Raw genomic sequence first — 12,340 nt, 5'->3', positions numbered from 1 at the left:
TGATGGCTTTTCTGTTTCCCCAGAGTGTACCACTGATTTCAGAATAAAACAGAATCTATACCGAAATGCAGATATCTAAGTGAAAACACAGAATAACAAAGTACGTGTTTTAAAAACTGTATCTAGTCAAGTCCAGTTCAAATAAGGCCAATTACTTAACTCACATAACTACCCAAATTCAGTATATTTCTGAGTTTTTTATTGTAAACTACCATATCAAAGTTCAAATTCCAATCAAGATCATTAAACTTACTCCCTTTAAAGCCTGGAAATTCTTTGCTAAACATGCAAAGGGTTCTTTTTTGTGATTTTTTAAAGCTCCCTTAGTCAGTTTGCTATAATTACAGGATGAATAAAGATATACATGTAGGAAGGCACCCCTCCTTGCAAATCAGCTGGAAGCCAGTTGTTGTGATTTAAAAACACTTCCACGCTGATGCTCTGGCAATGTTTCAGCATTTGTAAACATCCCAAAATGCTATGTGGGAAAGGAAGTGATAGCAGGTACAGGGAACACAGAATGACAAATTCAATCAAAGACCTACTGAAAAGAAATTGGGGGTTGGAGTAGATCATCTTTAAAGGTCCCTTCCAACCCAAACCACTCTGGCCTGTATCTTTCTGCTCTAGCATCAAGATCATACGAACCTGACTTCCACAAGCTTTAATTAAAACATATATCATCAGAGGGTTTTCCAAACAAACAAAACAAGTAGAATCAGAGGAAAGATAAATTACATGCTAGCTTTATTTTGGTTTTTTTTTGTTATTATTTTATCCCCGCCATTGGATCTGTCAGGAGTGCTGAGGTACAGAGACCGTGTTCAACTCCTCTGACAGTCTGGTTCAAGCAGTTTCCACCCAGGTATTTCCTGCTCCCTGGGTTCCTCCTCTACTGCCCTTGAGTGCTCCATGCCTCCAGAAAGTGATGATCAACCTTCCCTGCTTTGTTGTGTGATACCTGGTTGTGAAGAGACTCATGTTCTTGCTTTTATTCAAGCCCACAGGAATGAAAGTCTGCTCTGTCTCTGCCCTCAAGGAACGTAACACATTGTCTGAGGGAAAGGTTCCTACAACTACCTAATGCTTTAAGGCATTTGGGGAATAAGGACTTGAACTCAAAACCTTCCAGTGAAAAGATCAAGATGCAGATTTTCAATAAGAAGTTCCTGCTGGGAATCTAAACTATCTGAAAATTTGGCCTTTCTGGCTTTAACAGAGGAAAAGAAGAAAAGTATGCTACACATGAAGTGGAAAATACACCCACTCTCAGAGCTGACAATTTGTTACATAAGAGGCAAAACTAATGAAATCAATTTTCTTACTTGTGCTGGCTTCTCTGGTGTGTGATAGAGCACCAGTATTGACTGAAGCTCTTCCCACCATTGGGGTATTCACAGCGACTATCTCCCATTCAGATCCTTGGGAGTCTAGTGAGAGCTGAACCCACGGTATATTCATCCCCTCAGCGCGAACACTGGATATGGCTTCTTCCCCGACTATATTTCCTCAAAACTTGTAAGGGTGTATAATACAGCTGGGGTCACTTGTATTTGTTACATGTATCAGAATCTATGGGTACAGCGGTTTCAAAAGCTGCTGGGCCTGGGAGGGAGAGCTAGGAGGATGTGGGCAGACATGGAAATAACAGCAACAAGATCAGATGTCTTGTTTTCTTAGGACACTAGTCCTTAAAAGTATTCCTTTGTTTTTCACTTGTACTGGGCTGTTTTCTTCTTGGTGAGAGAAATTAATATTATAGTACAAGTTAAGTTTAGAAAACAGTAGCAAACGATGTTAACTATGCTATCTTCTGCTGTACCTGTTTATTTCCAGCCATTTGACAACACAAGTATAATATGCATCTGTGCAGTAATTATGAACTAAATTTACAATAATTGAAGAACTGGTCATAATGTGGTATAGTACTTATGGATACAAATGATCATGTACCTGTTACACTTAGAACACGAAATATCTATTATAACTTCATTTTAACTGTGTTCTGCTGTGCACTTACATTGAGGTGAATAACATGAAAAATTAAGTACCAAATCAAGGATCTTCTTCATGAAGTAGTTTCAGTCCTAGTGCTTTAAATGCAACAACACAAAGATGTGCAAAATCATAAATGAAAAATCTTATAATCTGTGTATCTGCAATTTATTCAATGTCAATAGCAGGACAGATGAAGGCTGATTTCCACATTTCATGATAAAATTGGCCATATTGTTTGCCTCTGAAAATGATTCTGTTATTTGCACAATCAATGATGTCCTGTGTTCTCATTGTCACCAACTGCAAACTGGAGCTGGAATAGGGTGTTTTCATTTAGTTTGCATTTGTTAGACATACTGCGATAACTGCACAAAGCATCTGAGTGACTTTCCAAACCAGCACTGACATTTCAAGTTTGTTCTTGTCACCTAATGTTAAAGTACCACAACTGTTTTGCAGATTATTTCAATTTTATACTGCTTCTTTTTTTTAAAAAAAATGTAATACACAAGCTGTTTTGCTGTGTGACCTTTCTCTTTAGAGTGGTCACTGAGTCATCAAGCAACGAATATACCATACCTTCATCTTCTTCTTCAGGATGCAAGCACATTTTAGAAGGTGAAGGGAAAATATTAGAAAAGCTTGCCTCTGTGCTGTCATGCTGCCTTAGTGTGACATGAAATTTTGTGACATGTGACATTAAAAAAGGTCACTTTGACAAACTAACTACTAGAATGCCAGCATATTTTTCACTACTGCTGGCAAATGAATGGTAAATTATGCAATGTGTGCAACTAACAATACAAATATTTTCTTCTTCTTCTGCATTTTTTTGAGTTTTAGAATATTATGGAGCTTCTCCAGCCTCCCTCCAGTTTACTCATTTCTTCCTTATAGAGCTTTCTTAGCTGCAATGAGGTTTGTTTTGTTTATTTTTAAGAGACTTATTTAATGTGTTAATGATTTCTCTATTTTTTCTTAATACATTGGACAGAAAAAAAACCCAAATTGAATTATTAGTACTATGTTTCAAATTTAAAAGAGAAGAAATCCAAGAGAGATATGTAAGACAGGCCCAAATCTTGCCTTTGAAGAATGATCAGTATTTTTGTGTATCAGCCGGCAGCCTCCAAGTTCGTTCTGATATAATAGACATTCCAATTGATAACACAGCAGTAAAATCCCCTTGAATTTAAGTTTTAGCAGTTAAAAAAAAAAAGAAGGAGATTCTTATGGACTGAAGTTACGTTCTTAACCTACACTTTAAACCCATGGTGAAGGTGGAACAGGGGTAAACCTGATGAAGCTTTGTCAGAGACCAAAAATAGCCCCTATTTTTCTTGATTTTTTTTACATAATTTCATTTGCTTAGTAATGTATCACTTAAAAAAAAAAAAGAGACTGTGGTTCATATATATACTCTGGTTTCCTTGTATTTATCATGGCACTTACGCGGGTCATTGTAGTATGTGTTCTGTCAGCTTTTTAAATTTTAAGCATTGTTCTCATGGGTGTGTTACTTGTCTGTTCTATTATACTTCACACAGTTGGGTTGCTGGGGTTTTCAAATGTGTTTTCAACCTGCCAAGGACCTGTTCACAACAGAAAGGCAAAAAAAAAGTGGTTTTTGAATGTTCTTCTTCTCTTATAAACAAACAGATTGAATTCGGAAAAATTACAGTTTGCAATTTAAGGAAACAAGACAGGGACCGGCCTTTATCACTACTGTAAAAATGAAAAAGGAAGCTACTATCTTTTTTCTTTTGCCCTGTTTTTTGGGGGCTAAATTACATTATTTAATATGTAATATATCTCAGGTGTTGTGTAAATGTGGTGGACCACTGACAGCCTCTTTAGTCAGAGACTCCCAATCTGAAGCACTGATATACTAATGGTGTTTGTTTACTGAGCTGGCTATCGATATGGGTTTCCAGAGGGTGATGTATCAGTTTTCTTAAGAGTATGGATAGATGTCTGTTTAAATTGTATAGATTTCTTGGAAGACCTGTTCTTTGCAACAGTTAAAATTCCTGGCTGTAGAGCACTGGGCTTTACTGCCCGTAGAAAAGATTCTAACTTTTAACAGACGCTATAGTCCTGTATTGTCTAATCTCTCCTGACTTAAAACTTCTCAGATGAAGGAAGTTTTAAAAAATTATATGAAAAGGTAAATCTTTTGGAGTCAAAGAGAAAGGATGAGTTTGGTTTTTGTTGGTTTTTTTTTTTAATACACATGATGGAGCAGCATCAGGAAATGCAAGATCACAACAAGCTGGAATCAGTAGTATGAAGACATATATTAAAATATTCTGAAAAACTAAATTTTGGAAAAAGAGTGTTCTCCTCTTCTAATCCCAACCAAAGAGCTTCTGCAGATCTATACTTGCAGACTGATCTTGAAAGATGGACAACAGCTGATAATTAATTCCCTTAGCACATGGCAGGAAGTTTGAGTGTCTCACCATTACATTCCCATCCTGCGGGTCACCTATATGTGGATCCTACAACCACAGATGTATCTGTTCAAGGAGAAGGCCAAGGACCTGCTAATTAACAGGACAGCAGAAAACAGGCTGGGATGAGACCAATACATCGCTCTATGTCGATAGTGGCAGGACAGTAAAAAAAGGACGGTATGAAATGGGCAAGGCAAATGATCTGATATTGTCTTTCCAGATGCTTTACGTTCAGTAAAGCCAGAAGCCAGAAAATAAGCCAGCTAACAACACAAAACTGCAACATGTTTAAGCCTCATTTGGATTTCTTAAATTCTACAAAAATAATCTTAACCAAACCACAAAATCAGGACTACATCTTCATCCTTCTTGACCCCACTCTGTCCACACTTTGGCTCTGTCGAAACCAGTAACCCTTGTTCCTCTTCCTGCAGTGTTGCCTTTCTTCAACTCCATGGCTCCAGGGTCTCCCTCCTTTCCTCCTTTCCAATTTCTTTTTTCTTGTTGCTTTCATAATCCTCCTCTTCACCCCACTTATTGTCGAAATTACATAGTACTCTGTTTCTGAACACCTTCATTTTGTTTCAGGGTCAAGTTAACATCAAAATTCAATTTTGCTGACCAGCTCTCCACGGGCCAGACAACAATCTCTGTCTACTCCAGGGCCACTATTTTGTTTATTTGTTTTTAACAGATCATAATTGTGTCTTGCTGCCATCTTTTTGTAGATGCCTATCAACCCATACCTGCTTGTGTGGTATCCAAGCTCATAAAATGAGTATCATTTTTGACAAAATCAAGATAGCCGCTCACAAATTATTTTTAATGTAAGATGTCTAAAGTAAGGCTTTTCCTTTCTGTGCATATTCTGTTCCAGGTTCCCGTCATTTCCTGTAACAATTTTTGCAGTTTACTTTTCTTTGTCCTTGACGAACATAACTTTGCTCTTCTTGTATCTAATCACAGTGCTGCTGGCAGAAATCTTTTCCTTGTCTGATGCTTTGGCCATGCCACTTTTCTCTTTTTATTTGTGCACTGGCTTTCCCTTTCTCAATCACATCAAGCTGAAGTTACTTGTCATTCCCATCAAGGCACTTTATTTTCCATCCATATGTTCCCCCTCACCTCTCACTGCACCTCGAAGGGGTGATTTTGGTATTCACTTGCCCTATGGTGCCAAGTCCCTGCAACTCTCTTACACTTAGGAGGATTTCCTCAGCTACCTCCAAACATCAGCCTTCTTCAGCCTTTCCTCCTAAGACTCCCTTCTGCTCTGATGCCCTTCAAAACTAAGCAGCAGATAGCATCTTCTGCATGCTGCACCTGCCATGTTGACCAGTAGTGTCTCACTGTTTCCTTGTTCCCCCCGTCTACCTGCAACCATCTGTTCTGCCTTGTCTCATGCAGCTGTTGTGCTGCTCTGTGTTTGTACAGCCCCTCAGAGAAGCAAGGATTTTAAGGAGAGGTAATATCTTTTATTAGATCAACTGAAATAAGTGGAAAAAACTGCCAAGCTTTTGGGTACTTTCTCAAGTCTAAAGAAAAGCTTCACTTTCTCTATATAGAAATATTGCCTCTTTTATACCCTTAAAGGCAGACAAATGGAACCCCACCACTGTAACAGTATAAGTCTATACAGCAAGAGAATATTCCCTTAGATTGCAAAACCCATACAGCCAAAAAAAAAAAGTGTTCACACCTGGGGAAAAAAAAAAAAACAAAACAGGGAAGTTTGCCTCTGAGGAAGAAGCAGAGGTTGGGGTGGTAATTACTGGTCATTATTTACATTCTTACTCAGAGAAACACCTATTATGCATAAGGTGATCTGCTACCTTCAGTTTCTGAATGTAGCTAACATTATTTGAGAGGATTTGGACCCTGCCATAGGACCCAACAGTAACAGCTTATCCATGGGTAAGACGGAGGTCAGGATAGTTTCAGCAATTGCTTACACTTTAGGGTCCATGTTGCTGCTGATCCCAGTGAAGATTTGAGCATGGGATAGGACTAACGACTGCAGGGGAATTCCTTTAAAAGTTATGGAGTTGACAACAAAGTACTTTTACAGCCGAGAATCAATTTACTGTGACATACAAAATGTACTGTCTTAGAAGATCCATGAATTTATCAAAGGGTTGAGAAATTAAGAGACTGAACAGCTTCGATGACATTAGTAGCACTGAAATTAATACTGTAGCCATGGCTCAGTACTTGTTCTCTGGGACAGTTAGAATATGCAATTGCTAAACAGTTACTACACAAAATGAAAAATACTTTTGACATTTTTATTATTCTCATAATGGCAATCATTTCTCAGTATCCTACTAGAGTCTATGCCAATCTTGCTTATTTACTATCTACAAGATATGTTGCTTGAGAGTTACATAAATAAACACTTTAATTATTACTTTAATTGTACTACAATTTTTCCATCAGAAAAAAACTGTGCTACTTAACTATACCCACAAGTGGCACGGAAGATGAGAGAGAAAGCCAAAGAAATTCTTCCCGCACAAAAGGAAATAGTATCTACGGATTTTCAAAGGGGAAAGCCACTATCAGCACTTTGCTTCATGGGTTCGGGGTTGATATTGTATTCCATTCTCTGAAGACAGTTAGTGACAATAAAATAAGAGCACAACTGCACCTTTCCTATGAAGAAAGGCTGAGACAGCTGGGTTTGTTGAGCCAGGAAAAGAGAAGGCTCTAGAGACAACTTATTGCAGCCTTTCAATAAATAAAGAGGGCTTATAAGAAAGATGGAGAGAGACTTTCTATCAGGGCCTGTAGTAACAGGAGAAGGGGCAGAATTTTTAAACTGAAAGAGGTAGACTTATATTGGATGCAAGGAAGTTATTTTCTATTTCTATTTTCTATGATATGGGTGGCGAGACACTGGAAGAGGTTGCCTGGAGAAATTGTGGATGCCTCTTCCCTGGGAGTATTCAAGGACAGGTTGGATGGGCCTTTGACCAACCTGGTCTAGTGGAAGGCGTCTCTGCCCATGACAGAGGGGTTGGGCTAGACAATCTTTGAAGGTCCTTTCCAACTGAAACCATTCCACAATTCCACAATTCTATAACTGGCATTGTAATGTTGCCATGAACTTTACTGGATGATCATAAAAACTAAAGGATGTAGGGTCAGGCTGAACAACAACTCTGTCCAGTTTTCACATCACAAACGTATCTTAAAGCTGTGCATAAGCTGATTATCAGACATCAGTGCAAATGAAGGGTTGCATAATATTTGATATGCTCAGAATCAAAGTACTATACCTTATTTTTTTTATACTGTTATTAAATATCTTCACTGATTTTTCAGAGATGTAAAACTGAGAAAAACACTGGTGCTCAGCTACCATTCTAGCCAACGAGTGTAAAAATTTCACTGCATCCCTTGTGTTCAGAAAGCAAACTATGTGAAGAGTTTGTACTGAGATGTCTCCTGGAAGGGACATTTCTGAGAGAATTAAGCCAAATAGCTATGCAAACCCCAAAAGGAAGAAGTTTACTGAATTCCAGAATCTGTTCTTCACGTTTATTTTCAGCTCAATGCAACAGTGGGTTATTTTCCATTCCTTAGACTTTCACCAAAACAATTCGTAATTGTTAACATAGCTGCCTAAAGCCTTTTAGGTGTAAATCTGTAAGCAATGAAATGAAGTGGAAAAGTAGCTTTCCTCTGACAGATGCGTGGATGAAAATGAGGTGATAATAGGTAAGATGGTATTAAGAAGACTAAAGACATACAATAACAAGCCTGTCTAATTGTGAAGATTTAATTAAAGCAGAGCTACTGTGATGCTGATGTAATTATCAAGAGAATATCTGGCTTTCTGTGTCAGAATTAGCTGCTATTTCAAAATAATATAATCTAGACCTTTAAAAAGGTCTAGATCTTAGCAAGCCATATAAATATTTTAATGTACATTACTACTTTGTGTTGAAAGCATATCAACGGAGTGGGGCAAAAACCTGTATGTTTCAGAAGCACATTATATGTTAAGTCCTTGCCATTCTGCCTGAAATTTTTATAAACAAAATTGTATGATTGATAAAAAAGCTGAGTGAATGCCTAATTCCGAAACACCCAACATTTTACTAGAAGTTTAGTGGCTTCTGACAACTCCAAACACGCTCTCTGCTCTTTCCTACTGAATTGTATTTGCAGCTGCAGCTAGCACCATATGCTACTTGGCCAATATGTGTTAGACACTAGAACCCGACTTCCAGGAGACTAATGTATAAAGCCGATTTCTCCTGAGAGTCCTTGCACCGTCAGTGAAAAACTACACACTCCTTTCAGTTAGCAATTTAGAGCAGGGGCTCATATCTTAAGAAACCCTGGTCTAGAAACTGAAGTAACTGGAATGAATTCCTCATTGCTCCTCTTTCCTGTCTAGTCCCAAAGTCCAATCTTTCCTAGGGGCTCACAGGTAAGTCATGGGTTTGGAAGGATACATACATAGATAGCCTCAATCACCAGAAATTTTTGCTTGAAAACCGCTAGCTGTTTTCAAGAAAACAAAGCTTGAAAAAGCATTTTTCTTGCATCTGCTATCACCTTGATACATTTTCTTGCTGTCTTGTATGCCTAATTCAGCACTTGCACTTTCTCCTTTTCATTCTCGTTTCAATATCCATTTACTGCCTTGGTTTCCACTTCACGGTAACCTTAATAACTGCTATGCTCAAGGAACTCAGTCAGCATCTCTCTTTGGAAAATGATAGACTGTGCAAGATCTACTTGCTGTAATTTGACTCATAAGCCCTAACATGATCCTTTCTTTTCCCTCCATATATTTCCTTATTCATAAGGAGCAAATTTTTGCACCCTAATTCCATGAATACCTTTATGCCTTGGGGGATTTCGACCATTAATTAAATCCGGGTTTAAGATTATTCTGAAAAACACACTCACCTGTTGCGCAGTAACAATGCAGACAGACAGTTTCACATGCCTCTGCAATAGGAGAGCCCAAGTGTACTTCATGTCTTACTACAGGTCCAAAAATCTCAATTCATCTGGACAGACCAGTGGTGAAAAAGCAAACATACTACAGCACAGCCCACCACATAATTTTCTCTGTTTAATACTCTTGAAAACGTTACGCTTACTTTCAGGTTGCTCTACCGATGGACTAGCAGTCAACAATACGGAAAGAAAGAAGAATCATGGGATACAACATGTCTGTGCCCAGTCAAGCTTGCTGCTCACCTTATAAGGCAGGGGTGTCTTCTGTCTTCTTTTGCAGTATTGCCATTGAGTGGCCTAAAGGCTTTAAGGAAAAACTAGGGCTTTATAAAAGCATCTCAGATAGACTGGTTTAAAATATCCCAAATGCAGCTACTTAAGAGATAATATAAATTCTATCACTGTCTAAATAAAATTAAGCAAAAATCACCAGTGGAGGGAAAGCTTCTTTTCTCTTGTCCCTCTCCAAAGCAATAATAAAAATGAACAGCAGATGGTATGTGAACTGTTAGTCATGTGGATAGTCATTCAAAGTCTATCTTAATCCTTCCACACGTGATTTTGACTCTTCTTCCTCCCAACCACAGTTGTATCTTTCCTAGTTGTTTCAACATTTCCCAGTCCAGCTAATAACCAGAAATGAATATATAGCTGTGGTCCTTAATTTTACAGGTTTGGTTCAAATTTGATGCTATGAATGCCATGATATTTATTGCCAAGGAGGGAAAGGGATAAAAGTGACATTTTACACAAGCCAGAGAAATCAAGTGGTGTTCTATCTTTGGAGTTACAGACTTGAGATGGTAGCCTACAGGCAATGGCATTCATACCTCCTAACCACTAGATCATCCAGTGATTCCTGTCCAACAAACGTATTCTGGGTTTTGGATTAATTGATCCAACACATTAGAAAGAATATCCCCCTAAGGTTTTCTCCATTTTCAGCTCGTCAAACATCGTTCTGCCTTCACACACTGTCTTTCAGACATACTCTCCTCACCTGTTCAACACCTTACACAGGACTTCTACATCCCAATTTATTCTAGCACTGCGTTATAATAAGACTTCTTTTTTCAGCATTAGCATCAGTAATGATAGTTCCAAGGAGCGTATGATTTAAAGGACTCTCTTCAGCATGAAAAGATTGCACCAATTAAGTTTCATGATTTTTCAGAAAAACAGTGGAGACTCTTGCTTATTATTTACACAGTTAGTTTTCAATAGCTGATGAGAAATGACAAAAAATGAGTCGTAAACTGCTCATGTTTTACAAAAATCTTACTCTCACACTGTTTAGCATCTTTTAAGCATGTACACTGTAAAGTTGAATGAAATCTTGATTTGTTCTTCCCCAAAGTGTCTGCCTCTGCCTTGCTTTCCTCCTTTCTAGCTCACTTATTCTTACTTCTGAAAACAGATCTGAGAGGTTTTGCTTTCAGTACATCCATTTTATTAAAAACTCATTCTAATTCTTCCTAGCTTGTTAAAGTCATAGAAAAAATCTATTTGTCATGGCCTTTGAGCTCTAGTTATGGCCTTATTTGTTCCATTCTTCCTGGGACACATTAAATGCCAACACAATTGATAGTACACCCTTGCTTGTGGAATGAGCAAAAGATAGGATCCAACACTGACCAAGAGCTTCCTGTAAGAAACTGGCTTGATAAATCCTAGTTCAGGAAGGACTGAAAACTGTTGTAGGTGAGCTGATGAAGAAGTAGACTAGATGTTTATTGCTTCTCCTCCAAGTACTTCTCTGCTGACCAAAGACAGAATTCATTTTCTTTCCTGTTATGGATTTGCATGGCAATCCTTTGGTAGTGGGGGAGCTATAGGGGTGTCTTCTGTGAGAAGCTGTGAGAAGCTTCCCCCATGTCTGATAAAGCCAGTGCCAGCCGGCTCTAAGATGGACCTGCAGCTGGCCAAGGTAGTGCCTCTGGGATAACATATTTAAGATGGGAAAAAAACCTGTGGTTGCAGTAGTTGAGAGAGAGAAGTGAGACTACGTGAGAGAAATAACTCTGCAGACACCAAGGTCAGTGAAGAAGGAGGAGGAGGAGGTGCTCGAGATGCTGGAGCGGAGAGTTTTCCCTTGCAGCTCATGATGAAGATCATGGTGAGGGAGGTTGTCCCGCTGCAGCCCATGGAGGTCCACGGTGGAGCAGATATCCACCTGTAGCCTGTGGAAGGGACCTCATGCTGGAGCAGGTGGATGCCTGAAGGAGCTGTGACACCATGGGGACCCCGCACTGGAGCAGGCTCCTGCTAGGACCTGTGGACCCATGGAGAGAGAAGCCCAAGCCAGAGCAGGTGTGCTGGCAGGGCTTGTGACTCCCTGTGGGACCCACACTGGAGCAGCCTGTTCCTGAAGGGCTGCAGCCCGTGGAAGAGACACACACTGGGGTAGTTTGTGAAGAGCTGCAGCCCGTGGGAAGGACTCATGTTGGAGAAGTTTGTGGAGAACTGTCTCCCATGAGAGGAACCTCACGCTGGAGCAGGGGAAGAGTGTGAGGAGTCTCTCCCTGAAGAGGGAGGAGCAGCAGACACAACGTGTGATGAACTGACTGCAACCCCCATTCCCTGTCCCCCTGTGCCTCTCTGGAGGGAAGGAGATAGAGAAATGGGATTGAAGTTGAGCCTGGGAAAAAGAGAGGGGTGGGGGGAAGGTGTTTTAAGATCCGATTTTATTTCTCACTATCCTACTCTGATTTGATTTCCTTTTCTCCCCAGGTTTAATCTGTTTTGTCCGTGACGGTAATTGGTGAGTGAACTCTCCCTGTCCTTATCTCAATCCACGAGCCCTTCATCCTATTTCCTCTCCCCTGTCCAGTTGAGGAGAGGGAGTGATAGAGCCGTTTTGGTGGACACCTGGCATTTATCCAGGCCAAACCAGAACATTTTTTGGCAAG

At 39.5% G+C, this 12,340-nt stretch overlaps 1 protein-coding gene and 1 long non-coding RNA gene across 7 annotated transcripts in view; one reads left to right on the top strand and one right to left on the bottom strand.

Moving 5' to 3' along the window:
* DSCAM (DS cell adhesion molecule) overlaps window positions 1-12,340 on the bottom strand; it is a 509,926-nt gene that overhangs the window by 243,980 nt on the left and 253,606 nt on the right. The gene's annotated exons all lie outside the window — the stretch shown is intronic.
* LOC142362577 (uncharacterized) overlaps window positions 1-12,340 on the top strand; it is a 110,222-nt gene that overhangs the window by 51,949 nt on the left and 45,933 nt on the right. The window contains exon 2 of the long non-coding RNA XR_012765166.1: window positions 12,162-12,192. This is a non-coding gene — a long non-coding RNA (uncharacterized LOC142362577). The remainder of the gene's footprint in view (window positions 1-12,161; window positions 12,193-12,340) is intronic.

This window comes from Opisthocomus hoazin, chromosome 1 (assembly GCF_030867145.1).
Source record: "Opisthocomus hoazin isolate bOpiHoa1 chromosome 1, bOpiHoa1.hap1, whole genome shotgun sequence".
Taxonomy (NCBI): Eukaryota; Metazoa; Chordata; class Aves; order Opisthocomiformes; family Opisthocomidae; genus Opisthocomus; species Opisthocomus hoazin.
This window is presented reverse-complemented; position numbering and strand designations above follow the sequence as displayed.